At 34.1% G+C, this 12,746-nt stretch overlaps 1 protein-coding gene and 1 long non-coding RNA gene across 2 annotated transcripts in view; one reads left to right on the plus strand and one right to left on the minus strand.

Moving 5' to 3' along the window:
- The window catches only part of LOC142239373 (venom serine protease 34), a 155,769-nt gene that overhangs the window by 93,869 nt on the left and 49,154 nt on the right, over positions 1–12,746 (minus strand). The window lies entirely within an intron of this gene.
- LOC142241635 (uncharacterized) lies at positions 11,813–12,366 on the plus strand. Its single transcript, XR_012723735.1, has 2 exons — positions 11,813–11,971; positions 12,035–12,366. It is a non-coding gene; the product is annotated as an uncharacterized LOC142241635 (long non-coding RNA).

The raw sequence follows: 12,746 nt of genomic DNA on the forward strand, positions 1-12,746 counted from the left end.
TTGACAAAATTGTCCATAGAAATTAAATTTTGACAAAATTTTCTATAGAAATGACAATTTGACAAAATTTTCTATAGAAATAAAATTTTGACAAAATTTTCTATAAAACTATCATTTTAACAAAATTTTCTATAGAAATAAAATGTTGACAAAATTTTCTACAGAAATAAAATTTTGACAAAATTTTCTATAGAAATAAAATTTTAACAAAATTTTCTATAGAAATAAAATTTTGACAAAATTTTCTACAGAAATAAAATTTTGACAAAATTTTCTATAGAAATAAAATGTTGACACAATTTTCTATAGAAATAAAATGTTGACACAATTTTCGATAGAAATAAAATTTTAACAACATTTTGAATTAAAATTAAAATTTTGACAAAATTTTCTATAAAAATAAAATTTTGACAACATTTTCTATAGAACTATCATTTTAACAAAATTTTCTATAGAAATAAAATTTTGACAAAATTTTCTACAGAAATAAAATTTTGACAAAATTTTCTACAGAAATAAAATTTTGACAAAATTTTCTATAGAAATAAAATGTTGACACAATTTTCTATAGAAATAAAATGTTGACACAATTTTCTATAGAAATAAATTTTTGACAAATTTTTCGATAGAAATAAAATTTTTACAAAATTTTGAATTAAAAATAAAATTTTGACAAAATTTTCTATAAAAATAAAATTTTGACAACATTTTCTATAGAAATAAAATTTTGATAAAATTTTCCATAGATATAAAATTTTGACAAAATTTTCTATAAAAATAAAATTTTGTCAAAATTTTCTAGAGAACTAAAATTTTCTACAGCAATAACATTTTGACAAAATTTCCTACAGATATAAAACTTTGACAAAATTTTCTATAGAAATAAAAATTTTCTATAGAATAACAATTTGACAAAATTTTCTATAGAAATAAAATTTTGACAAAATTTTCTATAGAAATAAAATTTTGACAAAATTTTCTACAGAAATAAAATTTTGACACAATTTTATATAGAAATAAAATTTTGACAAAGTTTTCTATAGAAATAAAATTTTGACAAAATTTTCTATAGAAATAAATTTTTGACTAATTTTTCTATGGAAATAAAATTTTGACAAAATTTTCTATAATAATAAAATTAAAAAAAAAATCCAAAGAAATACAATTTTGACAAATTTTTTATAGAAATAAAATGTTGACACAATTTTCTACAGAAATAAATTTTTGACAAAATTTTCTATAGAAATAAAATTTTGACAAAATTTTCTATAGAAATAAAATGTTGACACAATTTTCTACAGAAATAAATTTTTGACAAAATTTTCTATAGAAATAAAATTTTGACAAAATTTTGTATAGAAATAAAATTTTGACAAAATTTTCTATAGAAATAAAAGTTTAAGAAAATTTTCCATAGAAATAAAATTTTGACAAAATTTTCAATAGAAATAACAATTTGACAAAATTTTCTATAGAACTAACATTTTAAAAAAATTTTCTATAGAAATAAAATGTTGACAAAATTTTCTATAGAAATAAAATGTTGACAAAATTTTCTATAGAAATAAAATTTTGACAAAATTTTCTATAGAAATAAAAGTTTGACAAATTTTTTCTATAGAAATTATTTTTTTGACAACATTTTCTACAGAAACAAAATTTTGACCAATTTTTCTATGGAAATAAAATTTTGCAAAGTAATATTTTTTTGTTTAGTAGTTTTTTGGTATTTTTTTTCCAAATTATGGTAGATTGTTTTTGGTTCCAGTGGCAATTGTGACCTCAACCTCACTTCCTTAACCTGGTCATTACCTAACATCTAACACCCTTAAATCCGGTTTATCTGCCTTAAATGAAATAGCGTCTTCCTTGTCCCACAAGAACCTTAAAAATCTCAAATTTTTTCACTAAAAAAAAGAAATAAATCCCTAGAAAGGAAATCGATTAACATAAATTATACAACGATCGCTATGTCCACATCTCCTTATCCTTCATCATTTAACGAAACAATGATCCTCAATTTCCTCTTACAACTGGCAACTATGAGTGTTGTCATTCGTGGTAGGTAACCTCTAATCTCAGTGACATTAAAGTTCATTAAAACTGTCAAAACTATCAAACAAGCAATGAATTCCTTAAGGGATCCCCAAATACCCAAACCAAACACAAGCAACCACATAATCTACGAAGTTATTCCATCGATATCTTTCCATGATATTGGGTAGGGAGTTTGTTTTGAGGAGAATGAAGTAAAAGAAGCCACATAAAGATTATTTAAATTTAAAATGTAAATTATCTCTCCTTTACAAAGGAGCATACCCCTCCATATGGGGATAAAAAATTAGGGATGTCATTACAGATGGCAATTTGAAAGCAAAGGGATTCAGAGAATTCCAAAATTGAAATGTGAGTTAAAGCAACTAATTTCGTTAGACTAAATTTTTGAAAACTACTCAATATTCAGATGGGGTCGCAACCCAGCAAACTCTCTCATTAAAATTTTGACAAAATTTCCTATAGAAACGAAATTTTGACAAAATTTCCTATAGAAACGAAATTTTGACAAAATTTCCTATAGAAATGAAATTTTGCCAGAATTTCCTATAGAAATGAAATTTTTTCAAAATTTTCTATAGAAATCAAATATTGCCAGAATTTTCTATAGAAATCAAATTTTGCCAGAATTTTCTATAGAAATCAAATTTTGCCAGAATTTCCTATAGAAATTAAATTCTGCCAGAATTTCCTATAGAAATTAAATTTTGTCAAAATTTCCTATAGAAATTTTTACAAAATTTCCCATAGAAATGAAATTTTGTCAAAACTTCCTATAGAAATAAAATGTTGACAATATTTTCTATAAAAAAATGTGTATAGAAATGACAACATTTCCTATAGAAATTAAGTTTTGACAAAGTTTCCTAAAGAAATGAAATTGTGACAAAATTGCCTATAGACATAAAATTTTGCAAAAATTTTCTATACAAATAATATTTTGAGAAAGCATTCCATAGAAATGAAATTTTGGACACAATTTCCTATAGAAATAAAATGTTGGCAAAATTTCCTATAGAAATAACATTTTGACAAAATTTCCTATAAAAATGAAATTTTGGACAAAATTTCCTATAGAAATGTAATTTTCACAAAAATTCCTATAGAAATGAAATTTTGATAAAATGAAATGAAATTTTGGCAAAATTTTCTAAAATCGATAAAATTTTAAATTTTGACAAAATATCTTTAGAAAGGAAGTTTTGTCAAAATATTCTATAGAAATCAAATTTTGCCAGAATTTTCTATAGAAATCAAATTTTGCCAGAATTTTCTATAGAAATCAAATTTCGCCAGAAATTTCCTATAGAAATTAAATTTTGTTAAAATTTCCTAAAGAAATGAAATTTTCACAAAATTTCCTATAGAAATGAAATTTTCACAAAATTTCTTATAGAAATGAAATTTTGACAAAATTTCCTATAGAAATGAAATTTTGACAAAATTTCCTATAGAAATGAAATTTTGGCAAAATTTCCTATAGAAATGAAATTTTCACAAAATTTCCTATAGAAATAAAATTTTGATAAAATGAAATGAAATTTTGGCAAAATTTTCTAAAATTGATAAAAATTTTCTATAGAAATGAAATTTTGCCAAAATTTTCTATATAAATGAAATTTTGGCCATCATGAGCAATTACATTTTTTTTTGCATTTCAAAATTCTCATCGTATGATAATTCTATACATGGCATCCCTGCAAATCGATGGCTTTGCTTATGGATAGAGGATCATTTTTCTCTCCTCACTGTCTTTGGCAACATCATCCTTACGAAGTATGACACGAATGACACCCGTATAAGTAAAAGAAAAGCGAAGACCCAAAAAGTGGGCACTTAAAAATTCCCACACGAAAACAAAACAAATGTCAAACAGTTGTCGATAGTCCGTCCGTCCGTCCGTCCGTATGTCTGTCCTACCAGAACTCATTGCACCAGTCATCGTATTCTTCTTATCGTCCATAGCCGTTTTCAGTGATCGAAATATCGATGGTTCGTTAAACTGCAAGCAAAGAAAGAAGAATTGCATTGAGGCAACCAATATCATCGAGTCGAAGCCCTCACTGGACTGTGAAAACTAGAGTGTGAGAAAAATCCAAATTGATAAAAATATGAAAAATGACTCATAAAGTGATAGCATAAAATTATTTTTAAAACTGGAGTTTGTATTATTAGCATAGTTTTGAGAGAATAAAGGGGTGTCATAAAATAAAATTTTTATGAAGTTCAAACTGGTTTAGCCGAATGAAAAAATTAGGTTAGGGTAAGTTTAAACCCTTCGAATATGCCGGTACGAAATTCTTCTCAGCTGAAAATCTGTTTCTTACAAAATTTCTCCGCTTAGAATTAAATCGGTTCTACAATGCTCCATATACCACTGATAATTCAACACTTTGACTATAAACTTTGGAAACTTTGGCGAGCTATGTGACATGCCGTTTGGTCTTGATTAAAAAATGGAGGACTTATTGATAAGCGAGAAGTTCACCATCTGTCTTATTACATTGGAAGGGCTGCCCCTTTAATCTATCCTAACCTACCACAATGGACTGAATAGTCTAAGTGAGCCTGACGGGCTGCCACTTTAACATTTTACAGTGGACTGAATATCTCAGTGAGTCCGAACTATCACTCTACCACTACATCCCAGTATATAATGAGGTACTGAAGGCTAAATTGTGTCAAATTTATCACCACGAGATTGTCGAGAGCAGATCGAGGCAAAACGAACTATGAGATAATGTTTGGAATAGCCTTGAGAGATTCCATTGATCTCCCAAAAGACCGTGAGCACTATCAAAATAATAACAATTTCTAGGGAGATGAACCAATAGACCTAATCTAATCTCTGGAAGAGGAAAATGCCTAATCTCTGAAAGAGAGAAAGGATCCAGACAACAACAGCAAACAGAGAACCTAGCCTAACGTAACCTCAGGAAGAGGAGAGGATCATCTTGAAAGTATATGTGATGGACCAAGACGACAAAATTCTATTTCTTTTGCCGGGCCATTATAACATGAGGTTGGCAAGAAAGGATCGGGACACAATCGACTTTCAGAGAATATTTGGTATAACTCTGGGAGATGCTATTGATTCTCGAAGAGACCCTGAATACTGAGCTATGGGATAGTGGATCTAGACAAGACGAACTATCAGAGATTGTTTGGAATAATTCTGGAAGATGTTATTGATCTACCAAGAGACCCTGCGTACTGTCCAAATAGTAAACATTTCTATGAAGAACAATCAAGGAAGAGAACCTAGCCTCAGGAAGAGGAGAGGATCATCTTGGAAGTATATATGATGGACTCAAACGACGCACGACCAACTTTCAAAGAATGGTTGGTACTAGGCTATGGGATAGTTGATCGAGAAAAGACGAATTATCAGAGATTATTTGGAATAATTCTGGAAAATGTTTTTGATCCAAACAGTAAACATTTCTACGAAGAATAATCATGGAAGAGAACTTAGCCTAACGTAAGCTCAGGAAGAGGAGAGGATATGTGATGGAGTGGAAGTATATGTGATGGACCCAGACGACAAGATTCTATTTTTTTGCCGGGTCATTATAAAGTACTGAAAGCAAATCCACGACCAATAACGGATTATGTCAAATTTCTCAGCACGAACATGAGGTTGGCAAGAGAGGATCGAAGCACTACCAACTTTCAGAGAATGGTTGGTAGAACTCTGGAACATGTTATTGACCTTCAAAGAGTCCATGTGTACTGAGCTATGGAATAGTGGATTGAGGCAAGACGAACTATGAGGGAATGTTTTAAGTAACACTGGGAAATGTTATTGATCTCCGAACAGACCCTTTCTACGGAGAAGAATCAAAGAAAAGGACCCAACCTAACTTAACATAAGAAAGAACAGAGGAACAACTTGGAAGTGTATGTGATGGATTCAGACCACAAGATTCTATTTCTTAAGGTACTGAAGCTCGACCAATAACGGGTTGTGTCAAATTTCGAGAAAAGTGTTTGTAGATGTTATTGACCTTCGAAGCGTCCCTGAGTACTGCGCTATGGAATAATGGATCGCACCAAGATGAACAATCAGATATAGTTTGGAATGTATGAGGGCGAAGCTATAGATCTCCAAAGAGACCCTGGGTACTGAGCTATGGGATAGACCAAATATCACAGAATGTTTGGAGAGGCTATTGATTCCGAAGACACGCTGCGTACTATTCAAATATTAAAAAACTTCTACGGAGAAGAATCCAGCAAGAAGACCTAAACTAACTTAACCTGAGGAAGAAAAGAAGAACAGCTTGCAAGTGTATGTGATGGATCCAGACATCAAGATTCTATTTCTTCTGCTGGACCATAATAGGGATTGTGTCAAATGTCTCAACACGAACACGAGGTTGGTAAGAGTAGATCGAAGCTAGACGAACTATCACAGAATCTTTGGCATAGCTCTGGAAGATGATATTTATTTCCAAAGAGACCATATGTACTGTCCAAATATTAAAAAAAATCTACGGAGAAGAATTAAAAAAGTGGTCCTAACCTAACTGAACCTAAGGAAGAATTACGGGACAGGTTGGAAATGTATGTGATGGTGAAAGCCATAGATCGACAGATAACAGATTGTGTCACATTTGTCAGCCTCGTGTTCGGCTTACGAGAGATTATCGTGGCAATACAAAATATCAGAGAATGTTTGGAATAATTCTGGAGATGCCTTTGATCTCTATCGAAGAGACAAAACGAGCTATCAGAGGGCGTTTTGGAAACCCCCTATTATTGATCTCTGAAGAGACCCTGAGTACTTTCCAAATATTAACAATTTCTACGGAGAAGAGTCAAGGTAGAGATCCTAAACAATCTTAAGCTAAGAAAGAGAAACAGCTATGGGATAGTGGATCAAGACAAGACGAGCTATCAGAGGATGTTTTGAAACCCCCTTTTATTGATCTGTGAAGAGACCCTACGTACTATCCAAATATTAACAATTTCTACGGGGAAGAATCAAGGTAGAGATCATAAACTATCTTAAGCTAAGAAAGAGAAGAGAAACAGCTATGGGATAGTGGATCGAGACAAAACGACCTATCAGATAAAGTTTACAATAACTTTATCTGATCTCTATCGAAGAGTCTGTCTAAATAGTAAAAATTTCTACGGAGAAGAATCAAGGAGTGTTGCCAGAGCGATATTACTTTTTGTACATGTGACAATGCAGTTTTTTGCCATTTATGTCAACTGGATTTCGTTGCATGGAGATTTTTGGTAGATAAAGTAGACGAGAGCAGTGATGCTCCATTAGAATAATAATTGTTTTGTGATCATTGGCTCATATATCAAATCGCCTCTGAAGAAGCAATTCAATGATAATTGCGAAATATTAGGAATGATGGATTAAAATTAAATAAAGGAAACTAAGAGCTCAAGCTTAATAAAACTATTGACATTGATTTTTGGTACCTCTATGTCTAAGATTTATAATAGGAACCAATTGATATCTAAATTATATCACATTTCTCCAAATTTCATCTTAATTCCCACGTCTTACTTCCTGCTACTCTTTCTCTAAGTGTGGGATGTTTTAATACTTCAAATTACCACAATTGCCGGCATAGAGTTTTGTATCGAAGAATAATGCGTTTTCATCCATCTTTCATATGGGACCCAATAAGCATACATATCTCCATTGATGTATTTAATTACGGCATACCCTTACTAATATGGCAAGCCTATATACCAGCGCGTGGGTAGGTAAAGTTGCCAGCACATATCGGCGTTTATCAATTCAGATGTGATTGTTTCACCAACTAAACATCATGCATACAAATGTGTGCCACTTCCAAGTCTTTCCAAGCACCACTAGAGAACTAGATCAAGTAAACATATTTATACATGCAATTGATCGCCAATGAGGCAATGAAACGTCGCCTGTAAACGATAAATATTCTCTTCTAGGAAATGAATGCATCGATACTCATATTTCCCCATGTAGACTCCATGATGAGTTAACAACAGATCATCAATGAAGTTGCGTATACTAGATTCTATACGCAAAAATCTCACACAATTTATAGAGATGAATGAATGAATGCTATGACCATACCGGCCGGAAGGTAAAGAACTCGAAGAAAACAAACAGATTCTACCGTATTGAAATGTTTCGCTCTTTGTGGCAGTGGTGTTGATTTAACGCGTCCACATTGAAGAAGTGTGGTGGATTTTTGTTTTCACGAGCTTTGTTTGCATTTTGTTTTGGTTTTCTTTGTTCATTTTCTTTTCATTTATGAATTCTCTTATCAACAGTCCGTCCGCCAATGCAATGAGCAACTAAAACATTTTTTTACGCGGCGACAACGGGTATGTGAAGAATGTAGAAAATTAGGAAATTAGACAGATCTTATATTTTAAGGCCTTATCGAAGGCTAATATTCTGGTGTGTGAAATGAAAACCTTTTACTTACTCCGACCTTCGAATTTGATAGGCTAGAACCAGACACAATTAGCTTTGGAGAAATTCAGAACTATTAGCGTTCAATCTCAATGGAGCCGTTTAACCAAGTAGGTTCAGGATAACGAAAATATATAAAAATCTCGAAACGCTAACGGCGGCACTAATATTCGCTTTCAGGAAGACAACAACATATTCTATTCCTTCTGCCGGACCATAATAAAATACTGAAGACGAAAGCTCGACCAATAACGGATTGTATTAGATTTCTCAGCATCAACATGAGGTTGGCAAGAGAACATTGAGGCACAACCGACTTTCAGAGAATATTTGATATAACTCTAGGAGATGCTATTGATCCTCGAAGATATTCTGAGTACTGAACTATGGGATAGTAGATCGAGACAAGACGAACTATCAGATATTGCTTGGAATAATTCTGGAAGATGCTACTGAGACCCTGAGTACTGACCAAATAGTAAAACTTTCTACGAAGAATAATCAAGGAAGAGAAGCTACCCTAAGGAAGAGAAGCTACCCTCGACATGATCCTCTCCTCGAGAGGAGGAAAGGATCATGTCGAAACGTTAACAACGGCTCTAATATTCGCTTTCAGGGAGAGTTGTCCACTCTGAAGAAAAGTCCTAAAACACAGGGGAGATTCGCATAATTAAGGAAAAAATTCTGGAGGCTTAACATAGCGTAAGAAGGACAAGGAACCGAGGAATTCTGCCCGCCTAAGATCTGGTAAGCACGACATCATCAACTCCTACTTGTCCAGAATTGATAACAGTGTAGTTACCTTGAGTCCCATCCGTAACCCAACCTGAGAAAATGATACATATCATGTGGTCCTTGGTTGCAATTGGTGCTCACCTCGGCTATGCTATTATCAACTCTGGATAAGTAAGAGATGCAACTGATGCTCTTTCTCAGCAAATCGAACCTCCCTTGTTAGATGGGACATGATCGGCTGGTGAGTCGAAAAGATTTAGCAGGGCAAGCGAGCAAATGTCGCATTCGGCCCTTGGTCAAATATGGAACATATGTACATCAGTTATGCTGTTATCAATTCCGCATAAGTTGGGAGTTAAGACTGTGACACTTGCCCGATTTTAGTTAGACCAAAACAAGCCTGATCTTCCCTCGGAATTCTCTTTCCTCTAGGGGTATAGGCGATGCCTACGGTTAAGCTTACAAATATGGGACATATGTATATTAGTTATGCTTTTATCATTTCGCATAAGTTGGAGTTAAGACGTGGGCACTTGCCCGATTTCAGTTTGACCAAAACTAGCCTGATCTTTCGTCGGAATTTCCTTTCCTCTACTGCTACTCTCCGATATCATATCCTCATTCACCAATGTGGTATCACAATGGACTGAATAGTCTAAGTGAGCCTGATCCATCGGGCTGCCACCTAACCTAACCTATCATATCCTCATGCATTCTCCTTGAACTTGATTGGTATGCTGCCTTATCTCTTCATATGGTCTCTTTTGCAATACTGGATATTGCGCTCTAAACGACGAAGATTTACCCTGAAGTTTTTGGACGGTGGCTGTCTGGAATGTTGCCTGTTCTATGTAGAGACACTCTTATGCTACGCGGGATCTCGAACACCAGACCATGAAGATCTGCCTTGAAATTTGGATGGTTACAGCCACAAAAATCCATTAAGTACACAGGCTTGCAACAGAGGCTCTCTTGTATAAGTCTGGATCTTGATCTCAATACTCTGAAATTCCTGGATGGTACTATCACCATGATGGTGATTTGGATAGTTCCAGACATAAAATCCAGTAGTCACAGTTCCGACAGTACGTAGTTATGTCCTTTCATAGGGAGAATCTTACACTCCACATAAAGATGATCCAGTGAAGTGCCCCCTGTCGCAGTTCTAAGGATAGTGTTCTGCATGTCGCCCCACTGAGTGTAATTGTCTGGGAAGTCCTACTCCATAGTTATGTTATTTGCTGTTTGTAAGTAAGTTTGGGGACCTTGCTCCTGAGAGGTGGGTAGATGACTTGAAAAGACAGTCGAATGTAAACCTGAGAATCTCTGGAATAGTTTGTTGTAATAGAAATTACACCATGAAATCTGACATTCAACTGCCTACGTACTTCTGCTGTCCATGTAGTGACAGAAGAGCTGAAGATTTGGTGGAAAACAATGCCAAACTTGTCGCACTCCCAAGCCAGGGGGATCTACTTTCATCGGTCAGCAGCTGCTACATCAGCGTTACCAGTCATGTGTCGTCCATAGGTACAGACATTTGGATGAACGATATGGAAATGGAGTGGTATCAACAGAGGATGGATATATGGATAGTCTTGATGGATACTTTGGATTGCTATAAAAATCCATTCAGCTCAGCCACCTACATTTACATAAAAAAGAAATCACAGTTAATTCCGGCTATAACATCTCCAAATGAACGCGCTGGGCAGAGCGATGGAGTAAGCTTGAAAATGAGCAAAATGGTCCCCAAGATTATTCGCAAACAAAACTGAAAGGCCGTAAGGTGATTCGTTGATCATGTTCTTCGCAAGATAAAGGTCGACATAGATGCGTCATCCTGAGAAATAAAAGATGGAGTCTAGACTCAAACCACGAACGCTGAGGTGGAAATCAGCGTGGAAGGAAGCATACTGTAACGCAAGCGAAACTGGCGAGATCTGGAACACGTTCTTTGCAAAAAGGCTGACATGGGTACGTCGATATGAGAAATAAAAGATAGAGTCTGGACTCAAACTACGAACCAAAAAGGAGTAACGAGCGCGAAAGCAATTCTGAGGTGGAAATCATACACCGAAGGAAGGACGAAGGACTGTAAGCGCTGGGCAGAACGATTAAGGAAGTTTAAAAATGAGTATAACAGTCTCGAAGATTATCCGCAAACGACAGTGGAAGGCCGCAAGGCGATTTCTTGAACACGTTCTTCACAAAGCTGGTTGACATGGGTGCGTCGATATGAGAAATAAAAGCTGGAGTCAAGACGAAGACCACGAACCAAAAAGGGGTAAGTAATGCGAAAACGATTTGCGGTGGAAATCATACCCTGAAGGAAGAGGGATGGATTTTCTGCTGGTATTGTTGATTGCAAAGATGTCCGGCACAAGACAAGAACCATTTACATTTTTGTGACCTTTTCGACTATCATATAAAAAAACCATTGGAATTAGATTAAGGCCCTCTGAATCACATTCCTTTCATTGAACTCATTTACACACTCTCTCAAATGCTCAAGTACATAGCACTGAATGCGTTATCCATTGTTTGTTTGTCCGTCTCTCTGCGTCTGGTTTGTCCCCTTACATTAGAGGCATTATTTTGTATACTCCATTATATTGAACATTTGGGTATGTTTTGTCCAAACGATGATTTTTTTACGCTGTTCCATTTAAACACCAGCGTCAAGCAATTCAATTTACCGCCCTGACTCAGTCAATCAGTTTGTTTGAGATACAAATAGTTTGGAAGGGAGTACGTGCATACCATTTGTAAGAATGTGTGTCTATGGTTAATTAAATGTTGCTTTACTTTTAGATTTAGTATCTATCAGACCACCCTCGTATATTACTTGGAAATAGAATGAATGGACTAAAATCTAATAAATATTTCCAAGCTAGTTTTGATTTTTTTGTTTCACTGTAATATCACTTATGATGACCACCAATTGAAGGTTCCCTTATGCACATTCAAGTGGCATTTCATTGCGTTGATGAGGAAATACCAAATACGAACAATTGAGATGAATAAAGTTAATAAATATTTTCATTTTTTACGATGGTGTTGTTCATATAAACGATGTGATTGCAAGAAAAATATGACATGATAAAAATAAACACCAAACCAGTGCAAAAATGAAATAGACTTATTAGTAATGGTCATTGGAAGTGATCACTACGAGTATAACTTATTTCCTAACTTAATCGTATATTGAGAGTCTTACACGAGTAGGCAGTGGTGTGGGTGAGGTATTATTGGCATTCAAAAAAAATCCGCTTGGTTTGAATACCAGACATTAACGAAAATTCCGTTGGTCTGCTTTATCGACTGTTCACATATCCTCTCCGCAGTGTTGGCAATATTTTCAGGCGTTTGTTCCAAAATTGGGATACTTTTGTCCCCAAAGGTCCCCGTTTAAATTAAAATTTCTCAAAACATCGCCAACAAATGGGTGATAACCAGGCCTGTCAATAAAATATCAAGAAAAATAGTCACTTTTTCCGAGTAAATCGTCATAATCACTTCAAAA

The sequence above is a fragment of the Haematobia irritans genome, chromosome 5 (genome assembly GCF_050003625.1).
Source record: "Haematobia irritans isolate KBUSLIRL chromosome 5, ASM5000362v1, whole genome shotgun sequence".
Lineage (NCBI taxonomy): Eukaryota > Metazoa > Arthropoda > Insecta > Diptera > Muscidae > Haematobia > Haematobia irritans.